Here is an 18,841-nt window from a genome sequence, read left to right on the forward strand (position 1 = left end):
GATTTTCAGTGCTGACTTTGTGTCTTGTTGTGCTACCTGAATTGATTATTAATCTTAGGAGACTTCTGGTGAGTTTTTAGGGGTTGTCTATGTAAAGTATCATGTCATCAGCAAATAATGATAATTTAAATTCTTTCTTTTCTATCCGTATTCCTTTTCTTTTTTTCTCTTGTCCAATTGCTCTGGCTAATGTTTTCAGATCTATATTGAACAGGAGTGGTGATAATGAGCATCCTTATGTTGTTCCTGATCCACTTAGTATGATGTTGGCTGTTGATTTTTCATACATGGCTTTCATCAGATTGAGAAAACAACCTTCTATTCAAATTTTCTTTAGGGTTTTCATCATGAATGAATATTGGAGTTTGTCAAATGTTTTTTCTGAATCTACTGAGATAATAATGTAGTTTGTTCTTAGATTTGTTCATGTGATGTATTTACTGACCCCCTGGGAAGAATCCTATTTGGTCATGATGAATAACATTTTTGAGGATTCATTGCATTCTGTTTGCCAGTATCTTCTTGAAAACTTTTGCATCTGTGCTCATTAAGAAGATTGGCCTGTACTTCTCTTTAATTGGTTGGACCTTTCTCTGATTTGGATATCAAGGTAATGCTTGTTTTCAGGAGTGAATTTGGGAGTATTGTTTCCCTTTTAATTTCATTAAAGACTTTGAGGAGTAGTGGCATTAGACCTTTCTAAAATTCTTGTAGAATTTAGCAGTGAATCAGTTAGGACCTGGGATTTTTTGTTGTTGATATTTTTAAAAATTACTTCTTGAATTTCATTAATTGATCTTGGATTATTTAGAATTTAAATCTTAATTCAGTTTTGGTAATTTGTATTCGTCTAGTAATCTGTCCAATTCTTCTGTCTCCTTCCATCTTATTAGAGTATAGGTTTTCAAAATAGATATTGATGATCTGGGTTTCTTCAGGATCCACTGTGATTTCACTCTTTTCATTCCTAATTGCATGGCTTTGGGTCTTTCTTCCCTTGTTCTAGTAAAGTTGGTTAAGGGTTTGTCAATTATATTTAATCTTTCAAAGAACCAGTTCTTCAGTCCATTCATTCTTTGTGTTGCTTTCAGTGTCTTTTTTTCGTCTCAACTGAATTTATTTCTTCTCTGATATATATATATATATATATATATATATATATATATATATATATAACTTCCTTCCATTATTTTTGGATTTAACTTGTTCTTTTTCTAGAAACTTGAAGTTTAACATTAGGTTATTTGTTTGAGTTCAATATGTTTTTTTTTATGTGGGAATTCAGCACTATAAATTTCCCTTATAGGACTGCTTTCCCGTAAGTTCTGTTATGTTGTACTGACAGTGTCATTTAATTGTAGAGACCACCTTTTGTTCTTTATTCATATGGGTTTATTTATATTTTGAGTTTCAAGCTGATTTTTAAGCTTCTGTGTCTGATTTCCACTTAACATTTTGGTTTCGTGGTGCATACTTATCCTATAAGTGAGCCAAGTTGTATTTATGACAAGTTGATATGCTTATATGTATGGATCATTCCATGGTTTTGTATTCAAAATGAAATTCCCAGCTGAAGCTAATGCTTGACTCTTGAGATCTTCTGAGAGTGTTGTGGCCAGGTTCTTAAATGGTTAGTCAATTAAAGGTTTCAGCATGTAGTCATAAATGTATTGTTTAATTTATTCATTCAGTATATACACAATGATTAGCAACCAGTGCATGCACGCAGTAGTTACACATTATAAGTTAGGAACACATTAATTAGAATTCATAGTTGGGGGGAATTTTGGTTTTAGGGGAAATTGATGCTAAAAGGAGGCATGGTTTCTAAAAATCACTAGGGTCTGTCCATCCAGTAAGCAGCTATTCTGGTATAAGATCTGTAGAAATCAGCAGAAATCATCCAGGTCTCCCATCCTACTCAACTATGGCTCTTGGTAATTTTCTTGGTAAGTAGATACATGCAGCTCATCATTGTTTTTAAACAACATTTGTTTTGATGCCAGATGCATCTAGTACTTTTCATAAATAATTTTTCACTTTTATCAAGAAAAATAAGATAATTGTATAAAATAGATAATGAAGAGCTAAACTCTAGACGTTCCACTGGAAATTCAGAATAACAAAGGCCTAAGTCATGCATTGGTCAGGATCTAGAAAATGTCATGAAAGCACTGTGTTTTAAGTTGTACCTCAAAACAACAGCATCAACAACAATGAAAAATTTGAATAGGCTGAAGGGAGTGGAGAACTTTCATGTGCCAAGAACAAAAGCAGAAATGAAGTTGGTACATTTCTTCTTGTTTCTTTCTTTATCTTTCATTCATAGCATATGTTTGAGATACATAATAATTATATCATCTTAGAGAATTAGTACATATTGTAGCTTAATCATTTTTACTTTCCTTTGCCTGTCCTCCCTTAGATCTCTCCATATCTCCAGACTTTTTCCCATCTATGCAAGGTCTACTACTATATTTTGTATCACTTATATATTATTTTGCTTTAGATTTCTTACATAAAACAAACCCTGCAATACTTAACTTTCTCTGACAGATTTATTTCACTTACCATTATGGTCTCAAAAAGTGTTGATTTTCTTACAAATGACTCAACTTTGTCCTTCTTTATGGCTAAGTAGTATTCCAGTGTGTGTGTATAAAACATTTTCATTATTTGCTCACCTGTTAATGGGTCTGTAGGCTTCCTCCAGTTTTTTTTTTTTTTTTTTTTTTTTTTTTTTTTTGGTCTTTTTCCTTTTTATCGGTACCAGGGATCGAACTCACGACTGCCTGCTTGCAAGGCAGGCGCTTATGCCGCTGAGCTAAATCCCCAGCCCCAGGCTTCCTCCAGTTTAGCTATTATGAGTTGCTGTAGACAAGAATATTTATGTATCACTGTCACAAGATGCCATTAATTCTTTCAGAAGATACTCAGAAGAGGAATAATTGAGTCAAATGGAATTTAGCTTTTTGAGTCCCCATATTGATTTCCATAGTGGTTATATTAGTTTATAATCCCATTAACAATGTATAAGTGCTCCTTTCCCCAAAATCTCACCATTATTTTTGTCTGTGTTGAAAGCCATTCTTTTTGGAGTAAGATGAAATCTCAATGTTGTTTTGAATTGTATTTTTCCTAGTGATCAAACATGATGAATATTTTTCAGATATTTATTGGCCATTTGTACTTCTTCCTTTGAAAAGTTTTATTTTTTCCAATTGCTCATTTTGACTGATTCTTTTATGGGGTGGGAGCAGTCCATTTTTTTTTAATTTTTTACATATTCTAGATCCTGATCTTCTGTTTGAATAGTAACTGACAATTTTTCACCATTCTTTAGATTGTCTCTTAATTCCATTGGTTGTTTTTTCTTTGCTGTGCAGAAGCTTTTAATTTAATATTACATTTGTTGATGGTTGCTCTTATTTCTTGTGCAGCTGGGATTCTGTTCATGAAGTCCTTGCCTATATGTATGTGTCCAAGGGTTTTGCCGATTTTATCTTAAGCAAATTCCATATTTCTATTCTTACACCTAAGTATTTCATCCATTTTAATTGGATTTTAGTAGAAGTTGACAGATAAGTATCTAGATTCCTTTTTTAGCACATGGATAACCAGTTTTCCTGGCCGCATTTGATATAGACACTATCTTGGCCCCTTTGGTGAAGCTCACATTGCTGAAGGTGGTTGTGATTATTTCTGCATCCTCATTTCTGTTCCATTGATCCTCATATCTGTGCTTTGTGCCAGTACCATGATGCTTTTTTATTGTAACTTTATAAAGCTTGAAATCCAGGACTGTGATGATGTCTGATTTGCTTTTATTGTTCAGGATTGCTTTTGCTGTTCATAGTCTCTTCTGATTTCATGTACATTTTAGGAATATTTTTTTCTATTTCTATGAAGAATGCTCCTAGTGTTTTGGTTACAATTGCATTAAACCTATTATCAGTTTTGGTAAGAAAGTCATTTAAATAGTAATGATTCTGCCTGCCCAGGAGCAGGGGATTTTTTTTCCAATTTTCTAATGTCCTCTTAAATGTACTTTTTTTTCAGAGTGTTGCAGTGTTTATTAAAGAAGTATTCCACTTCTTTGGCTAGGCTAATTCCTATTGTTTGTTTGTTTGTTTGTTTTGCTTCCATGACAAGTATTGCTTTTGATTTCTTTCTTAGCATGTTCATTGTTGGTGAAGCTGGTACATTTATATTAAGTGAAAAGAAATGTGCTTAAAACACCATATATTATATGATCACATGAAATGCCTGAGATGGCAAATCTATAGAGGCAGAAAGTTATGTTGCAGATAGGGATAAAGACTAAGAACAAGTGGTCATGAAAGATATTCTTGAGGTGATGAAAATATTCTAAAACTGGATTATTGAGATGGCTGCACAAGCTGGTCAAGTTACTAAAAATCAGTGAATTATAAACTTGAAGTAGGTGAGTTTTATGGTATATAAATTATACTTTTATAATGTTAGACAACAGTAAGGAATGGTAAGAAGACTGATATGGTTGTATCCATGGGGCCAAACCCTTAAAGAAATAAATTGACCAAATTTCTACATGCAGCAAGAAGTAGAATTTTAATTGGAATAAGAGAATTTTTCATTCCTAAATAACACTGGATAAGTGAATGGATACCTGTCAGAGAATAATAATAGATTAATGAGGGTGAGATTTACTTATCTGGAATATTTTGACTCTTTGTGGCAAAGAAGCATGCTGAAAATACCACTTTAAAATGCTTAATTTAGGGGCAGAATGATGGATGAAATGTTTTTCAAAAGGCCAGATCAATGAATGAGTGTAATTATCCAGGTCAGGTGGGTCTTGGTTAGAGTTAAAAGAGAGGAGTGGGGGAGGTAAATTTTGAAGGAGGAATCAGGTCATGGTGACTGTTATCACTAACTATATAAAATTGCTTTGTAATACACATTACTATTGGGTATATTGAAAGTAGTACTCAAATAGGTAGAGAAACTCTGTCTTGGGGATGAAAAGGTGAAGCATGTTTATTGATCAGAAAGTTTAGTTACACGTGACAGAAACCTAACTGAAGATAACAACACAGAGTGGATTATACTGGTTAACAATACTAAGGGGGCCAGGAGTTCTGTGCTTGACCCTGACAATTTATATCAATTAGATTTACTTTCCTCTGTATTTAACTCCATTCTTAAATTCTCCAGATTTTAGTGTTTGTTGCTGCAAACAATCTCAGGAATTACAGTATTTCTTTCCTAGTAACTATCAGTAGAACTATAATGTGACTTCTCATGGCTTGGTTTGAGTCAGCTCCATGAGCCAGACTCTGGTCAAGAGCACTGGTTCTCCTATTCATTGGGCCAAAGCCTTGTGTGTCCCAACTCATGAGTCGTACTGGGGTTTGGATCTGAAATCTTCCTCAAAGGCATGAAAATTCAGTTTAGTCACCAGGCCACATATTTCTGGGAGGAAAAAAAAGTCTTTGGGAGGTGGAATCTAGTGAAAAGAAGTTGGAACCTTAGGGCTGTGCCCTTGAAGGAGATACTGTGATGCTGGTCTCTTCCTCTCTCTGTCTCTTTGCTTCCTGGCTCCCAGAAGGTGACAGCTCCCCTACCATGTACTTCTGCCATAATATACTATGTCATCAACAGAGCCAACCAACCAGGGACTGAAAACTCTAAAACTGTGAGCCAGAATTGGCCTTTCTTTTAGAGCGGATTATTTCATGTGTTTGTCAAAGTGATGGTCAACTAACACAGGAACAATCAGCTTCATTCGAGACAAATAAGAGTGTCTTCATAACTAGAAGATGGAGGAAAGACCAAAGAAATCCTTAAAAAATGTGTTCACTACAAGAATGTAATGTTAGAATCTCATAAACTGTAATAGGTTTTAGTGTTTTCATTTTAGATATATGGAAACAAAACTCTGCAAAAGTTAAGAAATTCACCCAAAGGCAGCCCAAATAAAATCATAAAGGTGAAACTTAAGTTCAGCTCTGTTTATTTCAAAGTCTAATCCTTTTGAAGAGAATAGTCAATGTGGACCAAGTATATGCTGAAATGAAAAGGCAAGAATATGTGAAAATTCCTTGGAATATTAAATACAGGTACATCAACTTGAGTCAGGAGGCAGTGATGGAGAAACTGTAGGTGATGGGAAGAAAGAAATGGCAGGTGAGAACCTAGGAGTTCTAGGATACCTACCTCAGATAACAATCCAGATAACAATCAGATAACAATCCAGAATTGCTTTGAGGGGTAACTATGAGCTTGTCATGTGAATGAAAGCTCAAATTATATTTGGAGAACAAAATCCAGAAGATCCAAAGGTTCAAACTGTAGAGTTATTTTAGGAAGCACAATGCTGGCTGGGACAACACTGAAGAGAGACGGTGGCCATTTTCAGTGGTCCAGCCAGCCAAAAACACCAAGAAAATACCATGGGCTTGGCTCTGGGATGACCTCTAATCCCAGAGGACGAAGGACAAGAGTAGTTTATTTCCTGTGGGCAAGGATTGAGGAATATTTGGACAGCTGGACAAATACGTGTTGGCTGCAGAGAGACTGTGAGGAGATTAGGACTGAAATGAATGGGTAGGAGGTGGCCACAAACAGTAAGAAAGCTTAAATGTTTAAAGGTGTTTGTGCTGTGAACAAGTGACTGTCGTTCAGAGAGCTGCTGTAGTCAGAAAGTGGAAGCAAAGCGAATTTGCTCAGACAAACCTGACTTGAGTGGGTGAAGGCAAAACATGGTAAGAGATGGAGATGATCAGGCATAAGTCAGGCTTTTTTCAAGGTAAGGACAGAGGGAAGATTTTAATAGAAAGAAGCATATCCTGAACCCTTAATTTTATGGTATGTAACAAAGAATAAGGATTTTAGAGACAGCCAGACCTAGTTCTAAATAATGCTTATGCCACTTGCTAGTTGTAGAACCCTGGGTAAGTGTGAACATACTCATCTATAAAACAGAGATAAGCATATTCCTAGAACAATTGTGGAAAACATACCACATATGTGTATAGAGAAGAGAAACAGTGAGACGGCAGCTAGCATGTAGAGACACTACATAAATGGTAACTAGTGACAATGATAGCAAATTTTGGGATAGTTTGCCCTTGAAAATATTTAATATTTATTTATTCTAAGATAGGTAGAAAATAAAATTGTATGTTCTGGTTTGGCCTGAGAGATCAAAAATGATCCAATTCTAAACCAGATTAAGTAGTTCAGGTTATTTTTATCACTTCTTCACCTAACCTGAGTTTTATGTAACATGTCTTTAACATAACAAACCATCGTAGTTCCCTTTTGAAACCCTAAAATAATTGTGCTGGTATCAGCAGACTCTACCTCATAGTTTATCTGGGACTTTCCTGCGTATCTGGCTTTCCATCTTTGAATTCATCTTAGCTATGCTTGTGGAAACAATTACTGCCTCTGTATACTAATTGTACCCACAACTATTCGGTCATTTTTTAAAAATGAGCCATATCTTTCGTTTGAAAACTTTTGGCTACACTATGTGCAGTATATCCATGCTTAATGTGATTTATCAGGGTACAAATAAAACAACATTGATTAAGATTTATTTATTAGTTGTTCACTCACTCAGTGGAATTTATTTGAAACCTCCTATATGCGAAGCACAACCAGATCTTACAAGAAGTACATATAGGAAGAGCAAAGGTTCCCAGGCCTGAAAGAACTTACAGTAACATATTGCTTGTTGGAGGTTAGGCTTTGCACAGCAACTGGACAAATTTTCCTCTCTCTGGACTCTTCACTGTGTATGAAGCAATCCTGATAGTTCTTCTGTCCTTTGTCGACTAAAGAGGAGAAAAAGTTAGCTGGCCCTCCTATCCCTTCTTTGATATTTGAGATATTTTTGGCATGATATTTCATTGCCCTTTGGTGGAATAGCTCACAAAAGCCAAATAATACTTTGTGTAAACTACAGCTAGCTCTGAAAAGGTTTGTTTTAAATTCGTGAGTCAGCTAACTTTCGGTCAAATTAAACACTCATGCTGAAGAAGCAATTTTAGCATTTGCAGAAAACTCAGACAAATTTTATGTTATAGAAAGCTTAAAACAAATTAATTATAATTAAAAAATCATGAGACGTTTATTTTGTCAAATGTCTTCTTCAAATTGTTCTTGCTATTACTGATTTAGAGTAGTAATTGTTCCAGCTTCCTATATAATGCAGAAACAAATTAAGAGAAAGCCTTTCTTTGTAAGTTCCCTCAAATCAGTCTGCAAAGTTACTTACAAGCTTAGACTTCAAGTGCATGATGTTCTGTCTCTTGCTTCTCACTGGAAGAGGCTTAGGCTTCAAAAGACCAGTAACTGGACTGTGGTCACTAGTTCACCTAGTGGCAGTGTCAGACATGAAATATGGTCTCCTGACTCTTTTCTGACATTTTGGATCCCTCGGTTTAACTTGTCAGCAATTTATGTGTGGAACCATATCTTTTCAATGTTATGAACAGAATACTATTTTTCCTTATTTTACTTGTGTACAAAGCACCATTAGTATAAATTAATTTCAGAAATCTATTTCTAAAAGGTAAGTTTTAAGTATCTCCAAATTCCTATCATTTTCTTTTAGCTCCCTATGAGGAGTCAAAATACTGTGATGATTCCAGAGCAGACATTGCAATAGTGTTCCCTACAGTTTCATTTTTTTCCATTCCTGGCACTTTTCAACAAAGATACTAGGCTTGACCATGTAATTTTCTTTGTTCAAGACTTAATCAGAATTTACCAACACACAGCACTAATGTTAAATATGCTGGCTTAATTTGATTTGTTCTCCTCTGCTTTTCCGTCAGATATGAAAAAAAGTATACTTGAGTTGCTACTGATCCCAGAATGACAGAGAGTTTGTGCAGCTCTGAACCCAACCTGCAGCCTGGACCCTGGTCAGCTGATTATAACTCAGCCCACAAAGCCACACTAACCAATTCCTGGACTTACAAGTGAGAAAAAAAATAAATGCGTCTTATTGTATATGATTAAGGTTTGAGGTTGCTTGTTATGCAGCATTATGAAAAAATTTCTCTTGGTCTCAGATTCCTATTACATAATATGGGGCAATGTTTGTACTGTACTTATTTGCATGGTGTTATCAAGAGTCACCGAGCAGTATGTAATATGTTTAGGGGATTGTCTGTCACACTGAAGAAACAGCCTCACCTCTTTTCATATACTATTCTTCAGCCAACAATTTCCTTCCCAATGTAATTATGTCAATAAAACATGTTGGAATTCTTTTATTACCTTGGTGTAAAAGAGCAAAGCCTGCCAACAAAGGAGGAGCACAAGTACATGCTATGAAGTACAAGTTAATTCATTGCCATTGTGTACTCCTTGCTGGGATAGTGGACAGCACAAGCCTTGTGGTGTTTAGGAAGTATCTTCAATCCACAGAATATCTCGGTTTTTCTACCAATACTTGCTACATCCAGAGCAAGTTAGGAACACAGCATTGGGACTAGAGCAGATACTCTCAATGCCCAACTGATACCCCCTAAACCTTCCTCTGAGTTTCAATACATTAATTTCTCAGTTTAGTCACTCATATATCTTTGCTCCTCTGATGCCAGGGAAGCCGCCTTAGTACGTCAGTGAGGAAGTGCTTCTGGGGCAGCTGTGAAGCCTTAGGAGATGGGAATGGGTGGGTTAGTACCTGAACCCTCCTCACACTCCCATTAGATAGGGGAATATTCTTACCGATTTCCAGTAAGCTGAAGTTCAAAGTTCCTACAATCATACCTTTTTCATCAACATTCTTGTATAAGGAAACAAAATGTTTTTCTACTATACTCACACAATTCTTATTCATATAATTCCTTGATACCATCAGGGTATCCTACAATTTAATTCAATTCTGTTACTATCTATATTGAGAGAGCAATATATGACCTCTTTATTTTAGGGTTTTTTTTTTTTGCAGAGATTTAATTACCTAGGTATCATCAATTATATGTTTTACTTCCAGCTTGTTTTCTCTTTTATTGAGAAATGAGCTGAAATTTTTGATTTTTTTTATTTTAAAGAGGATAAAATGGAATAAAACCAATCAAAACAAACCAGTGTAAGAGATACAGGACTTCAAAACATTATAAAATCAACAATAGTTACCATAATGCATTTGATGTTTTCATACAGATAACTTCGAACGTAGTAAAAATCAAATAGAACACAATAGAATAAAAACAAAACAATGAATGCAATAAAGGACTTCAAAACAAACCAATAATAAATCCAAAATTGCTACTATATCTTGCTATCTTTTAAATAGCTGCTCCTGCCATTGGACTTAACATAATCAAACAAAACATAATAAAACTCAACCCAAAAAAACAATGGAAATGATAATGGAAAAGACTTTAAAACAAGACCATAGGGAATCAACAATGGCTAAAATCCTCAGAAAGAGATCATCCCTAGATGCCACAATGTGTACCACTGTCTTCTGATCTTATGACCACTGACCCTAGACCAATGCAATGTTAGTGAAACACAAAAACATCACAGGCATCCAATTGCATTTCAACTTGATAGCTATCATCACAGCCTGTGGTTCTCCTGATAAGCCAGCTCAAGGTGTGTGTGGGTGCTGATGGGGCACTGATACTTCTTGTTTCCAGTCTGCACGCTGGAAGGGGCTAGGTCCTGGCTGATCCAGTCTGGTGGCAGCTCCTGCATAGCACAGGTTCCTAGCCTGGGCTTACTTCTTCAAGTTCCACATTTCTAATTTTGTCTTATGTCTCTGGTGACCAGCTTCTATTCAGGATACCACTAAAGGTCTTCTCATTAGAACAAAAGATGGTCTCATCACACAGGAAATTGCAAAGGATTTAGGAACTCTCTTAGGAATCAAAGTAAAGACAAATAGGGTCAATGAAACGTAATGTCAGAGACACATTGTGAGAAATGCATCATAAGGCAATTTCATCATACAACATCATAAAGCACACTTACTCAAACTTGGGTGTGATACATCAGTCACTGGATTGTAGCTGCTTGATACACTTGATGTATGAAGCTGTCTGCTGCCTCTGTATTCTGTTTTATAGTAAACATTCTAAAATAAGAAGTGCACTCCAAAGTAATGATAAATGTATAGGATAGTGAGTACATATGTCAGCAAAATAGTTGTTTATTGTTAGTATCAGTTATGTGCTGTTCAAAACTATGTGCTGTACTTTTGCATCAGTGGTATGCAGCAGGTTTGTTTACAGTATCACCATCATGACAGGAATAAGTTTCTTGTGGGATCAGTGTTCTCTGTGTGGTCTGTAACTGACCTTCTTGTGTACTTGATGGGGAAAAAAAAAGATTCTCCTAGAAACCCTATTTGGAAGTGTTTCAGAAGCCTTGTATCAGGAACTATAGGTAGAGACCAATGTGTGTGTGTGTGTATGTGTGTGATATACTTTTCTGTATTTGAGCATTTTCTGTTTTTTTTTTGTCTCACTTTCTTGACTTCCTCACTTGTATTTCCTTAGATGCCAACTCAAATAAACTTCTTGAATTCAAATCCATTCTTTAAGACTTGTTTTTAGCAGTGTTAATTTCAGACAGTTGCTTTTTCCCTCTCCTTCCCCCTGTTTTCTGAATTGTTGTGGGACAGAGGCACCAGTAAAGACACCTATAAAAATACAGAAAAGCTAGCTATAAATTTAAAGTATGTTTTCCTCAATTCCATGGGTAATGGAAGCATCATTTTGCTTTCAGCACAAGAGAGGCGTTTCTTACAAACTTGTGTTCTCTTCCCAACAGCATGAACATCAAATAACTGACTAATGGAGGAGTTCAACCTGTACTCTTCAGGGCTCAATTGATTTACAAAAAAAAGGGGGGGGGATTCCTAATGGCAGAGCCCTTGTGTAATTGGGATTGCCTGAGTCTTCTGTTAAAACTGCATCACAACTCAATTTCCCGTTATGGTCATTCCATTTTCTTCCACATTTCTCTTAGTAACTTTTCTTTTCTTGCTGAGACAAAATACCTGACGCCCAGTGTTAAAGGAAGGAAAATTTATTTACCTCTCAGTTTGTAGAAGTTTCAGACCATAATCGTGGTTCCAAGGTAGGATGGCATGGCAAAGGAGCAGTCCTTCATGACTATGAAAGATACCAAAAGCAACAAGAGACAGGAAGAGAGACAACCCTCTTTCAATCCCTCATATTGTATGAAAGATATCTGCTTTCAGGTATGTGTAGTGCTCACATCCTTAATCCCAGCACTGGACCATTAATCAGTCACAAACTCTAGAAGCCCACTCCCATGACAGCATGAGGCTTTTGGGGGACATCTGGGCACAGCCATAACAACTTTCTTGTAACAATCATCCCCAGGAGCATTTCCCAATATACCGCATCGAGTAATTCTCTGTCTCATTGTGTGTGTCTAGGCATTGCCAGGAGTGCTCCTAGGAAATGAACTCCAAAACAGAATTTTGGAATCAGTTTTGGAGTTTGATATTGTACTTTCATCTGACTATGAGGACTTAGAACATAGGTGCTAAGTGGAGTACTCTTTATATCTGGCTTACTATTGTGTTGTAATTGTTGAAATAGAGAGCTTCAAGGGACATGAGTGAAGAGAATACTATGGCTGTGTGACCTTTCAAGAGGTAGAGGGGAGGCAGTCATGGTAGACTGTTGAATCAGGTAACTGTTGCTTCCTAGCATTCCTGATTAGTCAGTGAAACACAATAGACTCCAAATAGATTTATACTTACACAGTCAATTGATTTTCAGTGATGGTGCCAAAGCAAGTCAGCAGGAAAAGTTCTTAAAACAAGCTGCTCTAGAATACCTATCTTATACTATATGTAAAAGTTAGGTTCTTAGACATTTATGTGAAATATTAGAAACTTGTAGAAAGTATTATAGGAGAATAACAAGGTAACCGTTTCAATTAATTTTGTGCCACTATAGTAGTATACCTAGGACTATTTATAAAATATAGAAATTTATTTATTATCATTTTGGAGATTAGAATTCCAAGATCAAGGCAATATCATTTGCTGTCTGGTCAGGGTTTTTTGGCTGCATTGTTGTATGGTGGAATATAGAAAGGCAAAAAATGGGTTTAGTAAGCTTCTTTTTTCAATTTTATTTTTATTTGCACATGTTTGTAGTAAGTTATGATTATTATATCAATTACCTCCCAAGAGCCATCTTTTCAATATTAATTACATTTAGCATTAAATTTCAGTGTAAATTTTGAAGAGCTTGAAAGACTAGTCAAACAAGAGCAGTAGGTAAAATTACATAAACAGGATAAGCAGCAATAATAATTTTTAAAATATGGTATATTTCCTCAAAATTAAAACTACTTTTAAAATATAATAGTAAAATGTATTAGGCAAGTCATAGAATGTGATAAGAATATCATAAATTTATATTGAATGAATGCTTGGAATCCAAAATTTACATGAAATTTTTTTCTACTTGGAAATGAAAAGAATTAGGAAAAGATTTAGATAAGTCATATACTTTGCAAGGAAACACTAGACATTTTAAAAAGCTTTACCGATATTGGTCATGGTGAAAATATAAATCACAATTAGATATCAAATCACACCCACTTGATTGGAGAAAATTTAAAAGATTATCAACATTAAATGTTGATATAAAGGAACAGAAACTCCTATACATTGATGGAGGGATTGTTAAATGGTACAAACATGTAGAATATAGTTTGGCAGTTTATTATGAAGTTATATATGACCTCTATGACTCAGAAATTATACTTCCAGGTGTTTGATCAAGAAAAATTTAAAAATATGTCTAAATAAACTTGAATGGAATTTTCAAAGCAGCTTTATTCACAATAGTCAAAAGCTGAAAACAACTCAAAGTTTCATCAACAGCAGAATAAATAGACCAATTTAGTATATTTATATAACACTAGTAAACAATAAGAGTAATTAAATACCAATGCATGTAGAAACATGAATGAATGTCAAAAACATGTTGAAGAAAGCAAACAGACATAGAAGAACTCATTATACACAAAGATCTATAGCAAGCAAAACAATTTATATGAAAAGTTCACAAAAGTAGTTTCTTCCAGGTGCAGAAGTTGACTGGAATCAAATACTGCAGAACTTTTGTGAGTGACGGAAGTATTCTATAAGTAGACATGGTCTAACTATGTGGATATATTCATTTGTCAACTCATCACAGTATAACATCTAAAAACTGTAGCATTTCAGTGTATATAAGTTATGCTTCAACAAAATAGAAAGATTTTTTAAAAAGTACTCCAAAATGTTTACCAAAATGTGGATACAGTCTTTCTTGAACTTGATTTAAACTTTCACAGTATCTTTCTTTTAATTTTTTTTGAGAAGAGTATATTTACACAAATAAGTTACTTTTGAAAGTTTCTAATCTAGAAATCCATTCTAAGAAAACATTTAAGAAGCATAGAGTACAATGTGTATTCAGTTATTTATTGAAGCTATATTTACATTAAGTGAAACCAAAGTAGTAAAACATTAAGGCACATTTTTATAGTAAATTGTTTTATTGCTAAAATATTAAGTAACTGCTATATAAAGAGAAAATATTGGTCAGGTATAGTGGTGCACACTTGTAATCCCAGCACTTGGAAGGCTGAGGCAGGAGGATTGCAGTGAGTTTGGGACCATCTTAGGCTACAAAGTGACTTCAAGTTTAGTTACACAGCGAAACTCTCTCAAAAAGACAAAAAAGTTCCTGGTTGGTGCCATACATGGGCCACTGTGGGGAGAACCAGATGCTGGCCCTTTCCCATGAGTCGGCACTATTTGTGGACTGTGAAAGGGTGAACAAAAAGCCAATAAGAAGCTAAGCTCTCGCTGCGAGTTGGTTTCTTGTGGGGAGAACCAGACATCAGTTCCTTCCAGCACGCAGGCTGGGAAACAAGAAGTTCCTCCTGTCCCCAGTAAGCAATCAGCTAATCTGGAGAAACACAGACTGCGATGACAGCTACTGAGGTAAAATACAATTTAATGCTTGTCATGTTTAGTATTTCACTGACTTTGCAGGCCTAAAGCTAGTACTCTGATCATCTACTCAGAGGATAACAATATCAACATAGCAGCTATGGGGGATCTCCTTCTGAGAGGGGTGGCCATTATTAATTCTGTATTATCTTGTTTTGAAGTCCTGTATCATTTCATTCTTTTGTTTAATTGTTTTATTTTGTTTTGTCTTGTTTGATTTTATTATATTTGATGGCATGGGCAGCTATTTCAAAGATAACAAGATACATTATGGTACACATTTTAGGTTTACTCTTACCTTGCTTTGAAGTCCTTAATTGCATTCCTTGTTTTTTTTCTTTGCTTCTATCCTGTTCTGTTTGAGTTTTACAATGTTTGAAGTTATGCACAGCTATTTTGAAGACAAAAGGCATTATGATAACCATTGTTGATTTCCTATTATCTTGTTTTGAAGGCTTGTTTCACATTCTTTTGTTTTGATTGGCTTTATTCTATTTTATTTTGCTTAGTTTTATTCTCTTTAAAATACAATATTTTGCTTAGTTTTCTTCTCTTTAAATTACAAACTGAAAAAAGGAAATAATAATAACGTTATTGAATCATATAGATTGCAAAATTTTATAAATGTCCTTATTTTATCCATGCAGATAATATGTAAATGAGAAAGTCTAGATATATGTCAAATTTTATTTTCTGTATTTCCTTTATTATCCGAAACTAAAAGAGTTAAATGCTTTATAATAAATTAAAAGTGAAGCATAATACATTTCTGAGTTTTTTTTTTTTCTTTGATTTTCTATGGCCCTTCTACTTTGGACAAATCATCCGTAGGAGAATTTGGAAAACCCACCAAGTCTTCATAGAAGTCAACTTCTCAGTTGTTGCAGAAAAAGGACACTGAATTAGGTTTTTTTTGTGTCCTGATAAAACCAGTTCTTCTTTCTCTCTCTGTCTGGTTTTCTCCCTCATCTCTTTCTATCCACTTCCAATTCTGCTAGTCTGTGAACCATGAAGAGCAGTGATGTTCTTTAGGAGAGTCTAGCAAACACTGCTATCGCCAACACCCATGCCATTCTTGAAATACATTTAATTTGGCTCCATTTCCTAGTCTGCAAACTTGTTTTAATCAAAATTGGAATCTGTGTGATAAGAGGTCAGGTACATCTCTGCCCCACTGTTTGGTTATTTTGCTAAAATTAAGTGAGCCAGGATCCTGTAAGAGATTACTCTATACTAGAGGGCTTTTTTGTAAGCTGCAGGAATTTAGCACAGTGATTACTGTAGAAAAACAATTTTTAATGAAAATCAATTTTATTAGAGCCAAGATAACAATGAATAATTGCATATAAAGGAGTTCAAAGAGTGTAGAGGAAAATGAAGGAATGGTAAAATCCTTTCCATAGGGTTTTATTTTATTTATCCAAAAGTAAATTCATAGGTTGCTACAGGACAGTGCACATAAAATAGTTTTGCAAAGGGAATCTCCTGCAGAAAAATGCTTCTTGCCTGCTGCTCCAGCAGTTGAGTTCACAGTAGAAAAACATTCAATTCCACATAGTAATAGTGCTTTAATAACAGATGAAAATATGTTTTATGGTGTGTGTTGATAACTAAATGCTTATCCTATATATAGAAATTCAAATAATTGGAATTTCTCATAGCCAGCATCCAGTTGAGACCACTGGAGAATACCTTGATACAGAAGGTTAAAATCAATAGACTGTGTTTTGGTTATTTTTCAGAAGATGTCTGCTGTATGTTTAATATACTATATTTGTATTATAGGCTCTGGTTCCTGTAAATCTGAGGTCTCTCTTTCTTGAATGAATGAGGAGATAAGCAATTGAATTTGAAAGATACTTTATGCAACAGAAAAGCAATTTTGTCCCTGGTTATCAGAGGGCAAGAAGCGAACTAGCAATTGAATGCTAAATATTTTTAACCCTTGGGATTTTGGTTTGCTTTGGGCCTACAAAGGATTGTAGTTTTCAGTTTTCACATATAATGCAGAAAGATTTTGTTGTAGATTCAGCCAATTTAAAATATTTATCTTTTACTCTTGGTGTGAATTTTGTTTTAGAAACTCAAATTTCATTTTAAAAAACATAAAGAAGAAAGATTACTACTTCTATCAATGAATGTACACAGAGTGTGCATTATTGTTTTGGTTATTCAGGGGTATGCCTGGCACTTATTTATCTAATGCTTTGGAGAGTTCAACAGGCCAAAGCCTAATGTTTGCTGTATTATCTTTTTACTTTCCAACAAAAGTTGCTCCTGCCTGGATCAAAATCTGTTTCTCAATTTTAGAAAAAAACAAACAAACAAATAAGAGACAATAAAGTAAACATACATACACATGCAAATATACATGCCATAATAGCCCAACTGACTGTAAATTATAGAGTCTTTAGAATAAGCAGTCCACTCTGTTGTGAATTCCAGTTAAAAGAAGATGGGAAATTTTGTTTCTTACCACATACTGTTTCATAACTTTAAGACTCTGACAAGCAATCTTGAAGGAATAAGGCTTAGAATCCCTATCCACTGTAATTTACTCAATTACATCTAAAGCCATCTGTTTGGAGACTTTATCTGAAGATATGTTTTGTTTAAAGTATTTCTCTGTCTTGTTTACTTTGTCCTGTCTTCATAGTATTTCCTTTTGGAATGATCTATTTATTGTGGTCCTTAATTACTGGTTGACCTCAGCCCTCCTTAGGTTTCTATTCCTTGTTTAATTCATTGAAGTAAATCCTATTAATAATACAGGATCTCTATCTGTAAGCAATTTATGATTAAGTAGAGCAACAGTGTGGTCAAAGAATGCCCAAATGCTCTCCATTTTTATCCCTGCTTCCCATAGACATTCATTGTTTATAAACCATCTCCATTCCCTGTTTCTTTGGCATTAGACCTTCTATTGTGGGGAGAGTTATTGACTTCTCCCTTTTGGGTTCCAGGATCTAACTACAGCTGGCTAATCACAATGCATCAAACTCAGCTTGTTCAAAATTAATCACTTAAATTCTTACACTGGGTTTCATGAGTTTTGATGTTTAGTTGTCTTAGTTAATTTTTCATTACTGACATCCACAAGCTCAAGAAGAAAAAGTTTATTTTAGCTTACAGTTTATAGAGGTTTCAGTTCCGTAGCCATCTGGTTCCAAGGCATGACAGCATGCCACAGAAGATCCAGTGTAAGGCACGGTAGGCAAGAAGCAGCAGCCTTTCTTCTGCTATCCTTTTTCATTTTATCCAGGCTACAAGCCTATTGGTTGGTGCCACTATCTTCCATCATTTATAAATACATTCAGTCACACCCAGAGTTATGCTAAAACAATTAGTGGGCTAATCGAGTGTCACAAATGCATGGTCCAGTCACTCCCCAAAGACCTACCTGTAAGGGTTTGAAGCTTTAGGTGAACTTCTAGATACAAATCGTAGCATTAGCTAAGGAGAAAACTTTAATTAACAGGAGACTTTTAAACTATGATAATAGGACACATCTTATGAAACACAAAACATGATTTTACCAAGTGATGCCCAGAGCACTGACTGTCATAGGGTAAAAATGAAAGAAGGTAAAGTTACTCCAGATGATTTACCAGGGAGGCTTTTCAGAGAAAGCCATATTTTAGTCTTGGTCATAAATGCCAAATGAGATTAGAACAGGCCAGTTGAAGGGAGAATTTAAGTGACATACATAAGGAGATAGCAGTGTGTACAGTGCGGTTAGGGGACCCAGAGCTGGGTGGGAAGGAAGACAGAGAGCTGTGAAGCCAGTTTTAGGGGCAGGTTATGAGCAACAAATAATGCATGCAAAAGAGTTCAAAG

The 18,841-nt window shown here is 35.1% G+C and overlaps 1 long non-coding RNA gene across 2 annotated transcripts in view; it reads left to right on the forward strand.

The window, feature by feature from the left end:
- Positions 1 to 18,841, forward strand: part of LOC134477296 (uncharacterized) — a 212,566-nt gene that overhangs the window by 160,425 nt on the left and 33,300 nt on the right. The window contains exon 12 of one of the 2 annotated variants that reach the window (XR_010049256.1): positions 8,829 to 8,975. This is a non-coding gene — a long non-coding RNA (uncharacterized LOC134477296). Of the gene's footprint in view, positions 1 to 8,828; positions 11,547 to 18,841 lie in introns of those variants that run through there. The other variant, XR_010049255.1, reaches the window with a different exon arrangement.

Source organism: Cavia porcellus, unplaced genomic scaffold (genome assembly GCF_034190915.1).
Source record: "Cavia porcellus strain 051 isolate PalLab524CR breed Dunkin Hartley unplaced genomic scaffold, mCavPor4.1 scaffold_1, whole genome shotgun sequence".
In the NCBI taxonomy this organism is placed as follows: Eukaryota; Metazoa; Chordata; class Mammalia; order Rodentia; family Caviidae; genus Cavia; species Cavia porcellus.